This window comes from Elephas maximus, chromosome 19, assembly GCF_024166365.1.
Source record: "Elephas maximus indicus isolate mEleMax1 chromosome 19, mEleMax1 primary haplotype, whole genome shotgun sequence".
Lineage (NCBI taxonomy): Eukaryota > Metazoa > Chordata > Mammalia > Proboscidea > Elephantidae > Elephas > Elephas maximus.
The window spans coordinates 41,218,776-41,235,035 of NC_064837.1; positions in this window are offsets into that span (position 1 = coordinate 41,218,776).

Below are 16,260 nucleotides of genomic sequence, written 5' to 3' on the forward strand. Positions count from 1 at the left end.
ATGAATGTGTTGTTTCTGCAGTATTTATTCATGTGACAGAAACCTATCAGGCAAAGCATCCATTTGAACATAATTAAAGGTGACCATTTATTGTGGGCTATCCATACCATTGCAGACTCATTTATCAGAGATAATTTTCAATGGATAATCATGCATATTATGAACTAACTGAGGAGAAGTTGAACCATCTGCTGGCATCCTTAGTCATTAACACTAACCTCAAATGCCTCAATTCTTTGTAATTACTTAAGGTGACAGAAGGTGCCCTTCCCCTTAATTTTCTTGTGATAGACTTTGTAGTTTCTCCATTATTATTTTATGAACATTATGCAATAAAATTCTTGTAGTATTCTCAGAAAGTTTTTTATGGTGTATTTCTAAAGAGTTGGGTAAGATTTAGTGCATAATCAATTTAAGATTATATAGCATTGGTTCATGTTTCAGGTGGTACACGTTAATATTGATTGAATCATCAAGTATAAACCCTACCTCACCCCCGTATCATTGTGCCTGGAAGAAGTCCAGGAAGAAAACGATCTGTGATTGCCAGTCACACAATGTCCTTGTATACAAGGAAGGGGGCTAGTAAAAGAGAACTTTGACTCCTTGGATCCCTCTCTTGTGTTGCCAGGGATGGCTTACAGCTGGAGTGTTATCTCTATTATTTAAAAAATTTTTAGCTATAAGTGGTAGAAACCTAAGTCAACTTAGCTTATGCAACAGAAGATGTTCTTAGTTCATAAATCTTGAAGAATGGAGCTGGATGGACTTCAGATGGTTTGAGCAAGATTCCATTTCTCTACAGTTCTAGTGACTCAGCCCTTTGTTTCTCTCATGGTTGCAAGATGGCTGCCAGCAGCAGCTTAGTAATGCTTCCCTCATCACATTGATCACAGCACATCACATGAATCACGCAGTAAGATTCTTTCTATTTGATTGCACAAACTTATATAACTGTCCTTGGTCCAATAAATATCACCAGAAGACTGATATTGGATGGTTCAATTAAATTGATGTTACTAAAAAAAACTATCAAAGGGGCAGGAATCAAAGGATTTATATCATAAACAACATCATCAAAAATGGAGAAAATATGTTGAAGTTGTCAAGGATTTCATTTTACTTGGATCCACAACCAATGTTCATGGAAGCAGCGGTCAAGAAATCAAATGACGTATTGCATTTGGCAAATCTGCAAAAGACTTCTCGATAGTGTTAAAAAGCAAAGATGTCACTTTGAGGACTAAGGTGTGCCTGACCCAAGCCATGGTATTTTCAGTCACCTCTTATGTACATGAAAGCTGGACAATGAATAAGGAAGACTGAAGAATTGATGCCTTTGAATTATGGTGTTGGCGAGGAATATTGAATGGACTGCCAGAACAATGAACAAATCTGTCTTGAAAGAAGTGTAGCCAGAATGCTGCTTAGAAGCAAGGACGACAAGACTTCGTCTCACGTACTTTGACTATGTCATCAGGAGGGGCCAGTCCCTACAGAAGGACATCATGCTTGGTAAAGTGGAGGGTCAGCAAAAGAGAGGAACACCCTCAACGAGATGGGTTGACACAGTGGCTGAAACAATGGGCTGCAGCATAGCAACGATTGTGAGGGTGAAACAGGCCTGGGCAGCGTTTCATTCTGTGGTCCATAGGGTTGCTAGAGTTGGAACCAACTCAATGGCACCTGACAACAATAAAAATATCAGGTTATTCAGAGCCCTTTCCTGGGGATAAGGTCAAGTCTTACAACCACATTACTGCTATATAACATAGGAGGGGTGGAATAGATATCGGGAACAAGATCACAGTGTTCACATTAATGGATGGCATCTTCTCTAGCTTTATGTTTCAGTATCTGAATTTTCTGCCAGAATGTTCATTTCCAAGGGGAAGTTGACTGGCCTTCCATTTAGGCTACTTAAGCATGTGTCTTTATTCAATTTTTATAAGAAAATGCTAGGTCTAACCTCCCCTCCTCCCCCCTCTTCCACATCAGTTGGTTGTAAAGCATGTGTTAACAAAATAACTGTTCCTGAGAAACTTGATGCAGAGAATAATCTTATACTTACTGATTCATAATACCTTCACAAGTCAGGGTTAAAAGAAATCGTATTTAAGGAAGATTACCCAAGAATGCACAGTCTGTTAGCTTATATGGAAATTCTAAAGGTTTACTACAGTGTAACTGGAAGAATAACAACCCTGCTCAACCTCAATTTAATACCCCAAAACGTTGAAGGAGAGCAGATGTTCCAGAATTCTAGGCCTGGAATAAAAGGAGTGGTAGTGCAAGAGAGTCCCTGCATTCTTCTTTTGTACTGTAACGTTAAATTTCTTTAACTGTAGTCTATTTTTCTTGACTCATCATTCTGCAAGACGAGGATATTAGCACGTCTGAACTTTCATGGAGCCCTGATGATGCAGTACTTAAGTTGCTAACCAAAGGTTGGCAGTTCTAATCCACCAGCCACTCTTTGGAAACGCTATGGGGCAGTTCTCCTCTGTCCTGTAGGGTCGATGTGAGTTGGAATTGACTCGATGGCAACACATTTGGTTTTTGGGTAAACTTCCCTGGACCTGTAGTACTCTATTTCTTCTAATTTTTGTCATTTCTACTTTTGTATTTATCCTTAAAGTGTGTCTTCTGTAGCTTTTCTCTAAGTTAATTCTACAAGTTGGATACAAATAAAAAGTTTTACTTTATTATGATTTCCCCCTATAAACTGTATTATTTTTCTATTTTATAGATACATGTATGTTCTTTGAAGGTATTGGGCAAGTTTTCTTAAACTATTGTATCTTCTCTAAAATTTATCTTTTCAACAGAGAAGAAAGAAGAGAAATCCAGTTTAAAGTTTATTTTTCCTGACCTTCCTCTTTAGAATACAGGTTCCTGATGATCCTTGCTTATCTTTTCCTATTTAAGGTGAAATAGAAATAATGCTAGGAACTAAAATTTCAAAGGCAGAGCTTTTAGCTTGACTAATTTTACTTTGAAAAGAACAAAGGGAAAACTGACAAAGTGCCACAGGCTCACAAATGATAATGTGCAAAAGTCACTACTCTGGGGTGCCAATAGCCCACAGTATTTGCCCTGGTTCCCCTAAAACTGATTTTTTTGGAGAAGACTTTCTTATTTCTTATTCTGTCAGTCATTAAGTTCGTGGTTTCAGGATGTTTTGCCTTAGGGAATAGAGAATATTGGTACAGAGACTTTAAATCATTCCCTTGTTCTGCCTCCTCCTCACTTTCTGAAGTACCTGAAGTTTCTAGTTGAGAGACTCGTTGAGTTTCTATCAGTTTCCTCCTGTCTTGCAATTATTTCCTTACATAAAAAACAAAAAAAAAAAATCAGTGCCATCGAGTCAGTTCCAAGTCGTAGCAGCCCTATAGGACAAAGTAGAATTGCCCCATAGGGTTTCCAAGGAGCGCCTGGTGGATTCGAACTGCCGACTTTTTGGTTAGCAGCCAAACTGTCAACCACTATGCCACCAGGGTTTCCATTTCCTTACATATTCTAGACAAATGGAGAAAGTTTGAAGTTGTCAAGGATTTCATTTTTCTTGAAGTCACAATCAATGCCCATAGAAGCAGCAGCCAAGAAATCAAATGATGTATCACATTGCGCAGATCTGCTGCAAAAGACTTCTTGAAAGTGTTAAAAAGCAAAGATGTCACTTTGAGGACTAAGGTATACCTGACCCAAGCCATGGTATTTTCAATCATCTCCTATGCATATGAAAGCTAGACAATGAATAAGGAAGGCCAAAGAAGAATTGATGCCTTTGAATCATGGTGTTGGCAAAGAATATTGAATATACAATGGACTGCTAGAAGAAGGAACAAATCTGTCTTGGAAGAATTACAGCCAGGATGCTCCTTAGAGGCGAGAATAACGAGACCTTGTCTCATGTACTTTGGCCATCTTATCAGGTGAGACCAGTCCCTGGAGAAGGACATCATGTTTTGTAAAGTGGAGGATCAGAGGATGACAGAGTGTTTCATTCTGTTGTACGTAGGGTCGCTGCGAGTTGGAACCAACTTGATAGCACCTAACAACAACAGCATGCTCTAGGTTGTGACTTCATGGCCCTGCATATTTTGTAAACTCTCATTTATCTAGTTTTTCTTAAAAAACAAAAAAATTGAATTTACTCATCAAATTCTGACCTCCTGGCCACTCTGATCATTCTTATGGCTTAACATATATTTTAGTCCATTACTATTATTTTTTGGAGTCTAAAGAAAAAGCATTTATTCATATATGTCCTCAGAACTTCATCTTGAATGGAAAGTACTCTTCCAATATATTTTATTAGTAAGTTGTTTCATTATACGTTATCTCTACAAATAGTTTTAAATCATGTTTTAAGAAGACACGTTATACATGAACACATAAAAACATCTACACATCTGCACAAATACACATACAACCATACGTGCTGAGGAATTGTTTTCTGATGCCGGGCTTAAAATTCAAAACACTTTCTTGAGGGCATATTTCAGTGAGTGAGGAAATTTGGTCAAGGTCTTCAGGGTAGGACACCACCAAGAAAGGCAGCCTTGATAATATACTGTTGGTTGAAGGGAGACCATGAAAATTCTAGGGGAAGAGAATTCCTAGGTGCTAAGTAAAGTGTTTATAACTTAGGGAGGAAAGTAGTACTAGACATTGCCTGAGCTTGAAGTCCAAAGGTTTGGGTTTAAGTCCCCCAAATCATATATTCTAACTGTGTAAAATATCATTCTCTGACTCTCATTTTTTCATTTGTTAAATATTAATGATACCTCAGAGTTGCTGTAATAAATGAGATACTATAAATGAAAACACTTAGCACAGATTTGGAGGCAAAAGTAGATGCTCAATTAAATGTTACATTTCCTTGTATCATTTGATCATAGTTTTGCCAACATCTGGCCCAGCGTGTTCTTTTTCTTCTCTCCTCTTAGCTAGCTCTAATCCTCTAAATGAAAGCTCCTAATTTTTCCTCCTTTTCACTGGGCTGGAAACTACTTGGCTGGTTGCTTATTGCTGAAAGCATTGTATTTACACCCTGACCCTTCCTTTGTCAGCTGAGAAGTTCAGATAACTATGTAGGATGTTACCAAAAATAAATTTAAATTAACCCTAATATCTATGTGGTCTACTAAGGAGCTTTCAATAGATAATCAGAGTGGCAGGTTAAAACAAACACAGCTAGTCCTCTTTGGCTTGGAGTAGACCTTGTGTCAGCTGTTCTTCTAGCCATGCTGAGTTATACACAGTGACCTCAATATTCCATGCTTATTTCTCTTTGCTTATATTTGGTTTTACTTTTGCTCCAGACAGAGTCTTTTAAGACCAGCTCAAGTATCTGCTGTGTGAATTCTTCTCTCATCCTCCCAAGAATAGTAGATAACTTCTTTCTTTGTATCAACTCCTTCTTTGTATCAACTCTTAGCTTGGCCTCTCCCTATGTGATGATGGCCTTGGAAGTGCACTGACCTTATCTTTTTTATTTTTTAAATCTTTTTATACTAGGATGCTAGTGCATAGAATGAAATAAAAGTGACTGATTTAAAAATGATTGTTTCACAATTTTGTAATAAAAAATGCCTGTGGATTCATGAAAAGAAGTAGTGACAATTAGTATCTGCTTTCCTTCCATCAGAATTTATTTAATTACATAACTATAATTTTTGTTTTGGGGGCTATCAGTTGTTGCCAGTTGGATATCAATGTTCCCAGTTGGATTCATTGCTTAGACACTTGGCTAAAGGTTTAAATTAAGCTCTGTACAACTAGAATCAATCAATTGAATCAAATAATTATATTAATAAAATCACTATTGAGGATTATTAATTGTAGACCATTTTTATCTGAGAAGATTGTACATTGGATGCAACATATATCATTGCAGTGATAATAGTGCACATTGATTGGTCCAGCAGCAAATATTTTTCTCTCTTTGGAGTTATTAGGTTTATTATTCATAAAACGGGACTCAATACCTACGCAGTATTAAGATAGAATAAGTGGGGGTGGGAGTGACAGTGATGGAAGTTGGGAAAATATATTGGGACTCAATTCTTAAGACATGAGTCTTCAAAAGTCTTGGTCCTCCCCAACATGAGTTATTACTGAGAAGAATTTCTTCCTACTTTTCTCTTCGTGTCACTCGGTTGTCCTGAACTTATACCTAAGAAGCTCCGCAAAAGCTCATAATTAATTTGGATCATGGGCTAATAGAGAAAAGTACTAAGGTCAAGTCTAAATCTGCACAGGCTAAGACAGTTATAAAATAAACAGAATTGTAAACAGCTTATTACAGCAACAGTTACCATCTTAAAAGAACAAGTTTTCTAGCATTTTGAATCTTATGTACTATCATAACTATTTCAAGTGAAACAGAATTAGCTGTCAATGTGATATTTCAGTCAAAAATAAAAATCCATCCAAGAGTTCCACAAGGCAACCGTTTGTTACCATAATCTGGGGTCTTATATTTACTTACGGTTGTTGTTGCTGTTAGTTGTCATTGAGTTGATTCCAGCTCATGGTGACCCCATGTGTACTACACTGTTTTATTTCCTGTAAGAATTGCACATATTTCTACAATTGCTCAGAGCGCTACTTTATGCAAACACATGGGAAAGACATGTTTCAGATTTCCTTGCACCCTACTTCAAAATGTTACACTGGTCTTAGGCATAATGTAACATCATACAACTAATAGTTTTCCTACTTAATTTAGTCACGAGGAAGCTCAAACTGATTTTAAGAGCTATTTCACAATTGTGAAAGATATTCTGTTAAATACGTGTTTGTCCTAATTTTCCTCAATTATTTCCCAGTTTCAACACTACTCTCCACTGCCTTGAATGCTTTCTAAGTTTTATTCTATTATATGATAGATGTTTTATCTATAGCCACAAATCCTCTCTAGAGTGGATTTGAAAATGGAGATGTTTAATTACTTTGGTAACATGAACAGTGATAAGTTGTGGTTATATTGGAAGAGTCAATAAGTCACATATTTTAGTAACATGTACTCATCTTCCCTGTTCTTAAAATATAGTAATATTTCACTGTATATATAATTTAAAATCAAAGACTCACAGAGTACATGATGATTGCAATCTAAATTAGTGTGTAAAAATTGAGTATAATCAGTTTATCAGTGACAATTCTTAAGGAAGTTGGCCAACAAATTTCTGTTAAGTCACTGTATTGCGATAAAAATGGAATGGGTGGCTACTTGCCTTCATGAACAACTACCTCCTTTGTCATGAGACAAGAAGAACTGGATGGTGCCTAGCTACCATTACTAAACATTTTGATCTAAGATTCTTTAGTAGAATCTTGAACAAAAGGCAGAAAATACAGAACAGAATTTCAAAGTCTCATGGAATCCAGATTTTCGGGAGCCACAGAGGTTGGATGGACCCCTGAAACTATTGCCCTGAGATGATCTTTAAACCTTAAACCAAAAAATATCCCCTGAAGCCTCCTTAAAACCAAACAAATTTAGCTTAACTACTAAAGAATAAAAGCCCTGGTGGTGTAGTGGTTAAGAGGTATGGCTGCTAACTAAAATGTTGGCAATTCGAACCCACCAGTCGCTCCTTGGAAACCCTATGGGGCAGTTCTACTCTGTCCTATAGGATCGCTATGAATCAGAACCATGTCTGCCTTGAGCATTGTGCTCTTTGAAGAACCAGCTATATGGGATCAAATTGAGAACAGCAACTGAAAAGATTAGATAGGAAACTTAACGGGCTGTGAGTTCATGTTAATGGGGGAGGAATAATTTGGAAAAAGACCGTGAGAATGGTTACACAACTTGAAGAATGCAGTTAATGTCACTGAATTGTACATGCAGAAATTGTTGAACTCGTGTATGTTCTGCTGCATATATCCACAACAACAACAAAAAATAAAATTATAAATATATAGGTATATGTGTATGTCTCTAAATCCTGGACTTATGTTCACTTCAGGGAGATACTTGCACCAGCATATTTATGGAATCTGAGTGGGAACTGAAATGAATGGAAGAAACATCTTATTCACAGCTCCCATCTCTAGAGGGTCTGGAGGGCATACATAGGTTCATTGAGTGGAATGGCAGAGAGAATTGCCTATAAAATAAAAACATTTATGTTGCAATTTCTCTTTCTCTTTTTGAATCTGTGTAAGTTAAATACACGTATGTTTCATTAAAATGTGCATTCCATGAAGGGAATGTTTTTGTTGTGATTTTAATCACCTGTGTTCTCTATTACCTAGAGCAGTGCCTGTCACATAGTAGGCACTCAAATATTTATTAAATGCATGAGTGCAAGTCTACAGTGTGTATAAATTTATGAATGCACAGAACTGAATAAATTAATTCCCAGTCCCATGGCATGAAGAGAATTGAAAAGCCTTATTTAAAATCTGTCCTTTAATGGTTCAAACATATTCAGAACAAAAAGAGGCAAACCAGAATACATTAACCTGACTATATTAAAAGGTGCCATCTTTATCTAGTGGCATCTACCAAATATATAGTCTATGAAATCACCTAAATGAACTTATCTGCACAGGGTTAGCCTTGCACTCTTAGACAAACTTATAGAAAAAAAAAAATCTTCATGACCTTTGGCTAGGCAGAGTTCTCAGATATGCCACCAAATGCTTGGCTGGAAAAAAAAAAAAAGTGATCAATTGGACTGGGGGAAATATTTGCAAATCACACATCCAGCAAGAGATTCATATCAAAATATATTAAGAACTCTCAAAACCCAATAGAAAGAAAACAAACAAACCGAGTTTAAAAGAGTGGACAAAAGATGTGAAAGACATTCCACTGAAGAAGATACACAGATGATAAATAAGCCCATGAAAAATGTTCAGCGTCATTAGCCATGAAGCCGGTTGCCATCGAGTTGACTTTGACTCATAGCGACCCTATAAGACAGAGTTGAACTGCCCCCTTAGAGCCGCCAAGGCTCTAATCTTTATGGAAGCATTGCCACATCTTTCTCCCACAGAGCTGGTGGTGAGTTTGAACCACTGACCTTTCAGTTAGCAGCCAAGTACTTAACCACTGTGCCACCAGGGCAATTAAAACTACAACGAGATACAGTGACAAATCTATAAGAATGGCCAAAAAATCAGAACGAAACTAACAATACCAAGTGCTGGTAAGTATGCACATCTACTGAAAAAGTATCTATGGTTGCTGAGAATTCAAAGTGATGCGGATACTTTGGAGACCAGTTAGGTGATCTCCTTACAAAATGAAACACACACTTACCATATGATCTAGCAATCCCATTCCTAGCTATTTATCTAAGAAAAATGAAAACTTAGTTCACAGAAGAACCTGTACATGAATATTTATAACAGCTCTATTCATAATTGCCAAAAGCTGGAGACTACCCAAATGTGACTCAATGGGTGAATGGCTAAACAAACTATGGTACATTCATGCAATGTAATAACCACTCAACAATAAAACACAACAACTCAGATGAATCTCAGAGCCATCATGCTGAGAGGAAGAAGCCAGTCTCAAAAAGTCACACAACCGTATGATTCCATTTATACAACATTCTAGAAAAGGCAAAACTATAGTGACAAGAGAGCAGATCAAATAGTTGCCAGGGGTTATAGAGGTGGGAGAAGGGTATGACTGTGAAATCGCAGTATGAGGGAGTATTTCGGGGGTGATAGAGCTCTTCTGATTGTGGTGAATTTTAACACATGTATAGATTTGTGTATCCTCATTGTGGTGGTGGATATACAAAGCTACGCATATGTTAAAATTCACAGAGCTATATATACACCAAAAATCAATTTTACCACTGTAGAATTTTTAAAATAATAATAAAAAGAATAAAAAATCAAATCGTATGAGCATCTTTAGAGAAACAGGGCTTTTCCTGGAATTAAAACCTAGAATAAAATTTCCCCCATGCATGTGCTTTAAAGTACATGTGCAACAAAGCGAACAACATGCAAATACATCCTTCTGTGACTAGGATGTCTCAGCATTCAGCAACCCAAGCATATAATTCAATCAAATTTATGTTAATATATCTCAGTAGCTCCAGGTCTCTTTCTGCTTCTATTGACATTTCAGTCCCTGCGGAGATTATCTTTTTTTCCTCAAGTATTTCCATCTTTGCATTCAGAAAGATGTTGTGATGATTGCTCAATGGTGACAGTAGCCTAATCAGGACTCTATCATGGACCTCAGGGAAGTGAGCTGTATTTACTAGTCTAATTGCAACTGCCTCAAGGGTGATCCAGACAATACCCTGCTACCAAGGTAGCTAGATCATGGAAGATTCCACCAACAGGTATCACTTTGAGCCCCAGAAGCATTGCAGTTCTAACTGACTCCTTCCTCCCTTACAGTTACTCAAGGACTGTGTCATCCCTCTGCAGTCTGGTTCTATTGCCTTCCTATACCCCCACTGTATTTCCACAAGATATGATTGTTTATGGTAGGGCCCAATTATAATTAAAGTTCTCTTTTCTTTTTCCTGAGGGGCTTCTCAGGCACTGTGTCAATCAATGACTGTAAATCCTTGCTTGGAATGATGGATATCAGCTACTTCCACAACAAATACAAGTTTTGTACAATTGCTTTTAATAATATCCCTCATTGCAAACTGAGAATGTACTTAACACTACAGCAAGAATCAGAGTGATTGCATCCAAAGATATAACTCACCATGATCACATGGTTCTATCGGGTATAATATTTTTTAGAATATTGAGGAGAATGAATGGATTTCAGGAAATTTTTTGTTACAATTACTACTTAGAACTGGCTTTTGAGTGATTGTCGGGCCACAGTAGTGGAGAATTTGAGATTATATGTTCTGACAAGAACGTGAAAGGTAGATTGACTATAGGGCCAATTCAAGGTGTGGCCATATGCTTTGAGAAATAAACCAAAACAAAACTGTAGACAACTTCAGCTCAACAGAGATGTAAAAAGGGAGACATGGAGTGCAGATTTATGATTCTTTTTATTAATAAACTGCTAATCCCCCCAAAATTATATCAGAATTAGCAACAGTTTACACAGAGTATCAGGGATCAGTACGTTGTAGTGATTAAGGAAGAAAGCTGTGGATTCAGTCAGACCTCACTTAGAATTCAATCTCCAGTGCTTTTTGGCTAGGTTAACATGTTAGCTAGGTGGTCTTGGCCTTGAGTTAATTGCTCAATTTCACTCATAAAGTGGCAATAATAATAGCATCTTCTGCCTACAGTGGTTAAGATTTATTTGAAATATGCACATGAAGTACTTAACATAATTATAGGTACAAAATTAGCAAGTATCAGTAACATTTTGCATGCACATGCACACACACCGATTTCTGTGATCAAATTTCTTTTAGAAATAATGGAACAAATTAATTTAAGCCAGCTTTAAAAATAGTTTTTTATCTACTTTACAATATTAATGTACATTTTGAATCTTCAAAAAGGTAGTAGCGTGTAGTATTTCTCAAAATGACCTTCAGCATAGAACCCTACATCTTATAGCATCCCAAGGTACTAGTGTACCACTGAATATCCTTTGAAGAATACTGCTGCATGCTCTTTGACTTTGCCTAAATTTTTATGACAATGGCCATTTTGATTTAGCAGTTTTGATGCCATCATTTTTATGCAAAATATATTTTAATATAAAACATTGGCACGATTAACTCAAAATGATTTTTAAAAATTCCAGATAATATGCACAGCATATGTCCCTGACCTTCATCCACTACAGTGATGACTTTCTTCTTTATTTCCATGTAATTTTTGACAGTTTACCAGGATGTATTAATTTTATAAACTAGAAAAATATGTTGTCTATTTTTATTAGATTGTGTGATCTCAGTTCTTTATCCTAAAACCATCACAAGTTTATGACGATTGTATTTTACTGGAACAACTGAGAAATTTTAATTAAGGATTGACTACACAGTTGACGGCCGAAAATAAGGGATCTTTTTTATGGACCCAAAATTTCCCCTCCCCTTTTTACTTCAGTGGCTAATATAAATTCAGTCAAACAAAATTACCACAATTAGGAAGCTTACAAAAAGCAGATTAATTGTTGCCTAGATTTTTCAAATGGTAGGAAAAATAAATTCCATTAGTACTTTGAAATTATTTTTGGAAAGTAAATAAGTATGAGCATTGTAACGTTCATGGAGTAATTAGTGAATGCAAGAGAGAAATCACTCAGGCTATCAGAGAATTGTTAGAAAATGAGTAAACATTCTGCTTAAAATTATTGAAGAGGTTTTCTGAATTGAGCTGGTGTAGTACACATGTCTGTTGGCTATCTATAATTTGACTTGGATGGTGCCTTACTCCTACCTCCCTCCTCACCCTGTCTCTAACAAGCTCTCCTCCCTGACTCCTACTCACATCTCTGAGACTTATCCTAATCCTTATCCCTAACCCACACTATTCGTTATCCCTAACCATCCATAGCCCAACTTCACCTTCAATGACCATACTGGGGATTAGAGTGAGGTTTAGCAATGGGATGAGCCTCAGGTATGGTGAAATATTAGTTAAATACATTTCCTTGTTTCTGTGCCACCACATTTTCTTCTTGTTTTATTGTTCTAATAACTATTTTTCAGATTTTATTGCCAGTTTATCCTCCTTATGCCTAATTTTCAATTGCTGGTGTCTTTTAAAGGCTTGTCCTAGATCCTATCCTCATCCTATGTTTTCTCCTTGGGAATCTCATTCACATTCATAGCTTCAGTTATTATGTACAAAATTATAACTTAACTTCAATTCAAAACCTGGCTTTCCCATTGAAATAACATGAAAAATCAGGTTATTGAATCAAACACACATGAATTTGTGATTGTATCCAGATCAAGCTTTACTATTAATTTCAGAAAGGATCCAAAGTGACACCACATCACCCCACATCCTTTCTGGCCACATTAGGACATCCTCTGGCCCAGATGTAACATATGAGGACTCTAAGTGATATTTGTGTGTACCACTTACTCAAAAAGAGTGGCAAAACTTCTCTATTTTATATTCCAGTAGAGACATAGCTTGAAAAAATTCAACCCTTGAGTTGCAATATTGAAGGGTTCTATTGGGGTAATATTAAACAACGCAGGAAGCATTCAAAGAAGATGGAAGGAATACACAGAGTCACTGTACCAAAAAGAATCAGTTGACGTTCAGCCATTTCAGGAGGAATTCAAGCCAGATTCAAAAGAGGACATGGAACAAGGCATATCATTGTTGATATTAGATGGATCCTGGCGGAAAGCAGAGAATACCAGAAAGATGTTTACCTGTGTTTTATTGACTATGCTAAGGCATTCAACCGTGTGGATCATAACAAATTATGGATAACGTTGCAAAGAATGGGAATTCCAGAACAATTACTTGTGCTCATGAGGAACCTATCCATAGAAAAAGAGGCAGTCGCCTGAACAGAACAAGGGGATGACACGTGGTTTAAAGTCAAGAAAGGGGTGCATCAGGGTTGTATCAATTCACCATACTTATTTACTCTGTATGCTGAGCAAATAACCTGAGAAACTGGCCTATGTAAAGAAGAATATGGCATCAAAATTGACGGAAGACTTATTAACAACCTCCAATATGTAGATGACACAACCTTGCTTCCTAAAAGTGAAGAGGACTTGAAGCACTTGCTAATGAAGATCAAAGACCACAGCCTTCAGTATGGATTACACCTCAACATAAAGAAAATAAAAATCCTCACAACTGGGAGGCGGAGCCAAGATGGCAGAATAGACAGACGCTTCCGGTGAGCCCTCTTTACAGCAAAGACCCAAAAAAACAAGTGAAACGAGTATATTTTTCACAAGCTGGGAGCCCTGAGCTTCAAAGGAAAGCTTAGAAAATGAACTGAGGGACAGGGGAAGGAAGAGACTGTTCAGAAGCAGAGATGAGTTACCAGACCTGAACCACAGGGAGCCCTCAGGCACCATTCCCAGAACCGCCATGCTGGGCTGGTACTAGTGTTCAGATGCAGTTTCCTCAGGGAGAAGCACCCAGCCACACAGCCTACTCTTGCCTCCAGAACCTGAGAAGAATGACGCTCTTGGCAAAAGCTCAGCACTTGCGTATATTTTACTGCGCCCCCCACCCCCAAGCCAGCTTCAGCAGCTGAATTCCCTGGGACTGAGATAGGCCCTGTTGAGCACCTAGAGCCATCCTTCCAGCCTTGGGGAAGGAAAAAAATTTGCAACCGGGGGAAAAGGTAATTTGCTAGCTCCACTAACCGGGGTGCTCAGGACAGAAGCGGCTCCTGTCCAGGCATAAAGCGTCCACGGACTTTGAGCACCTTTCCCTTCTGCATGGACCTGTGTGGACCTATTTCGGGAGAATACGCTCTTGTTGGCAAACTCCAACCATTTCAGCTGTGCAGTCAAGAGGTGGGTGTTTGATGTTTGACTTTGCTTTGCCTGTTAAACAAGGACCTCACCTACCCACATCAGGGACCTAAGGACTTGTAGCTCCACTCAGGTCACCCAGCCACCCGCGACAGAGGTCCAAAGATAACTGGTACCTCCCAGTCCTTACAACCAAAAACTTTGGATGCCCATACTCCATCTGCAGAACCCACCCACCTGTGCGCTCTAGGGAACAGGGATGTGCTTTCCTCAGAGACACTTGGGGGTTGGTTCTCCGCCCCATGTCTTGTTCAGAGTGTGACCCCCTGCTGCAATCAGATACCAGTATATACGCCAAACATCCCTGCCCCTCTAAGACTGTAGGACAGAGCCTGTACCACACACTTGATGATCAGCTACCTGGAAACTTGAGCTGAATTCATACAAGAAAACTGAATGGACTCCTAGACTGATATACCAGATAACAGCTCTAGCCAGCTGGGGAGAGGACACCAGAGCTCCAAAGGCGAAAATAATCAAGCTAGCTCACTCAAGCAACCCATAGGGGTATACCAAAACAAAACAAAGCAAGAAGCTATGACACAGTAAGCAAGCAAAAACTAATACAGTAACTTATAAATGGTTCAGAGACAACAGTCAATATCAAGTCACATATAGAAACAGACCATGATCACCTCAACAGGCTCTCAAAACAAAGCATCCAGGGATCTTCTAGATGAAAGTACACTCTTGGAATTACCAGAGCCAGAATACAAAAGTTTAATATATAGAACCGTTCAAGACATCAGGAAGGAAATGAGGCAATACGCAGAACAAGCCAAGGAACACAAAGATAAAGCAAGTGAATAAATTAGAAAGATTATTCAGGAACATAATGAAAAGTTTAATAAGCTGGAAAAACCCATAGACAGACAGCAATCAGAAAATCAGAAGATTAACAATAAAATTATAGAAGTAGACAACTCAATAGAAGGTCAGAGTATCAGAATTGAGCAAGTAGAAGCTGCAATTTCTGAACTCGAAGATAAATCACTTGGCACTAATATATTTGAAGAAAAATCAGATAAAAGAACTAAAAAAAAAAAATGAGAAAACCTTAAGAATCATGTGGAACTCTATCAAGAGAAATACCTACGAGTGATTGGAGTACCAGAACAGAGAGGGATAACAGAAAATACAGAGAGAATTGTTGAAGATTTGTTGGCAGAAAACTTCCCTGATATTGTGAAAGGTGAGAAGATATCTATCCAAGATGCTCATCGAACTCCACATAAGGCAGATCTTAAAAGAAAGTTACCAAGACATATTATAATCAAATTTGCCAAAACCAAAGATAAAGAGAGAATTATAAGAGCAGTGAGAGATAAACTAAAAGTCCCCTACAAATGAGAGCCAATAAGAATAAGCTCGGACTTATGCAGGCAAGAAGGCAATGGGATGACATATTTAAAAAATTGAAGGAAAAAAATGCCTACCAAGAACCATATATCCAGCAAAACTGTCTCTTAAATATGAAGGTGAAATTAAGACATTTCCAGATAAACACAAGTTTAGGGAATTCATAAAAACCAAACCAAAACTACAAGAAATACTAAAGGGAGTTCTTTGGTTAGAAAATCAATAATATCAAGTATCAACCCAAGACTAGAAAACTGGGCAGAGCAACCAGAAGTCAACCCAGACAGGGAAATCCAAAAAAACAAAGCAAGGTTATAAAAAAAAAAAAAAGCTCAAAACAGGGTAACAGCGGTGTTGTTATATAAAAGAAGATAACATTAAAATAACAAAGAGGGACTAAGAAATGTAATCATACACCTTCATATGGAGAGGAAGATACGGCTATACAAAGAAATAA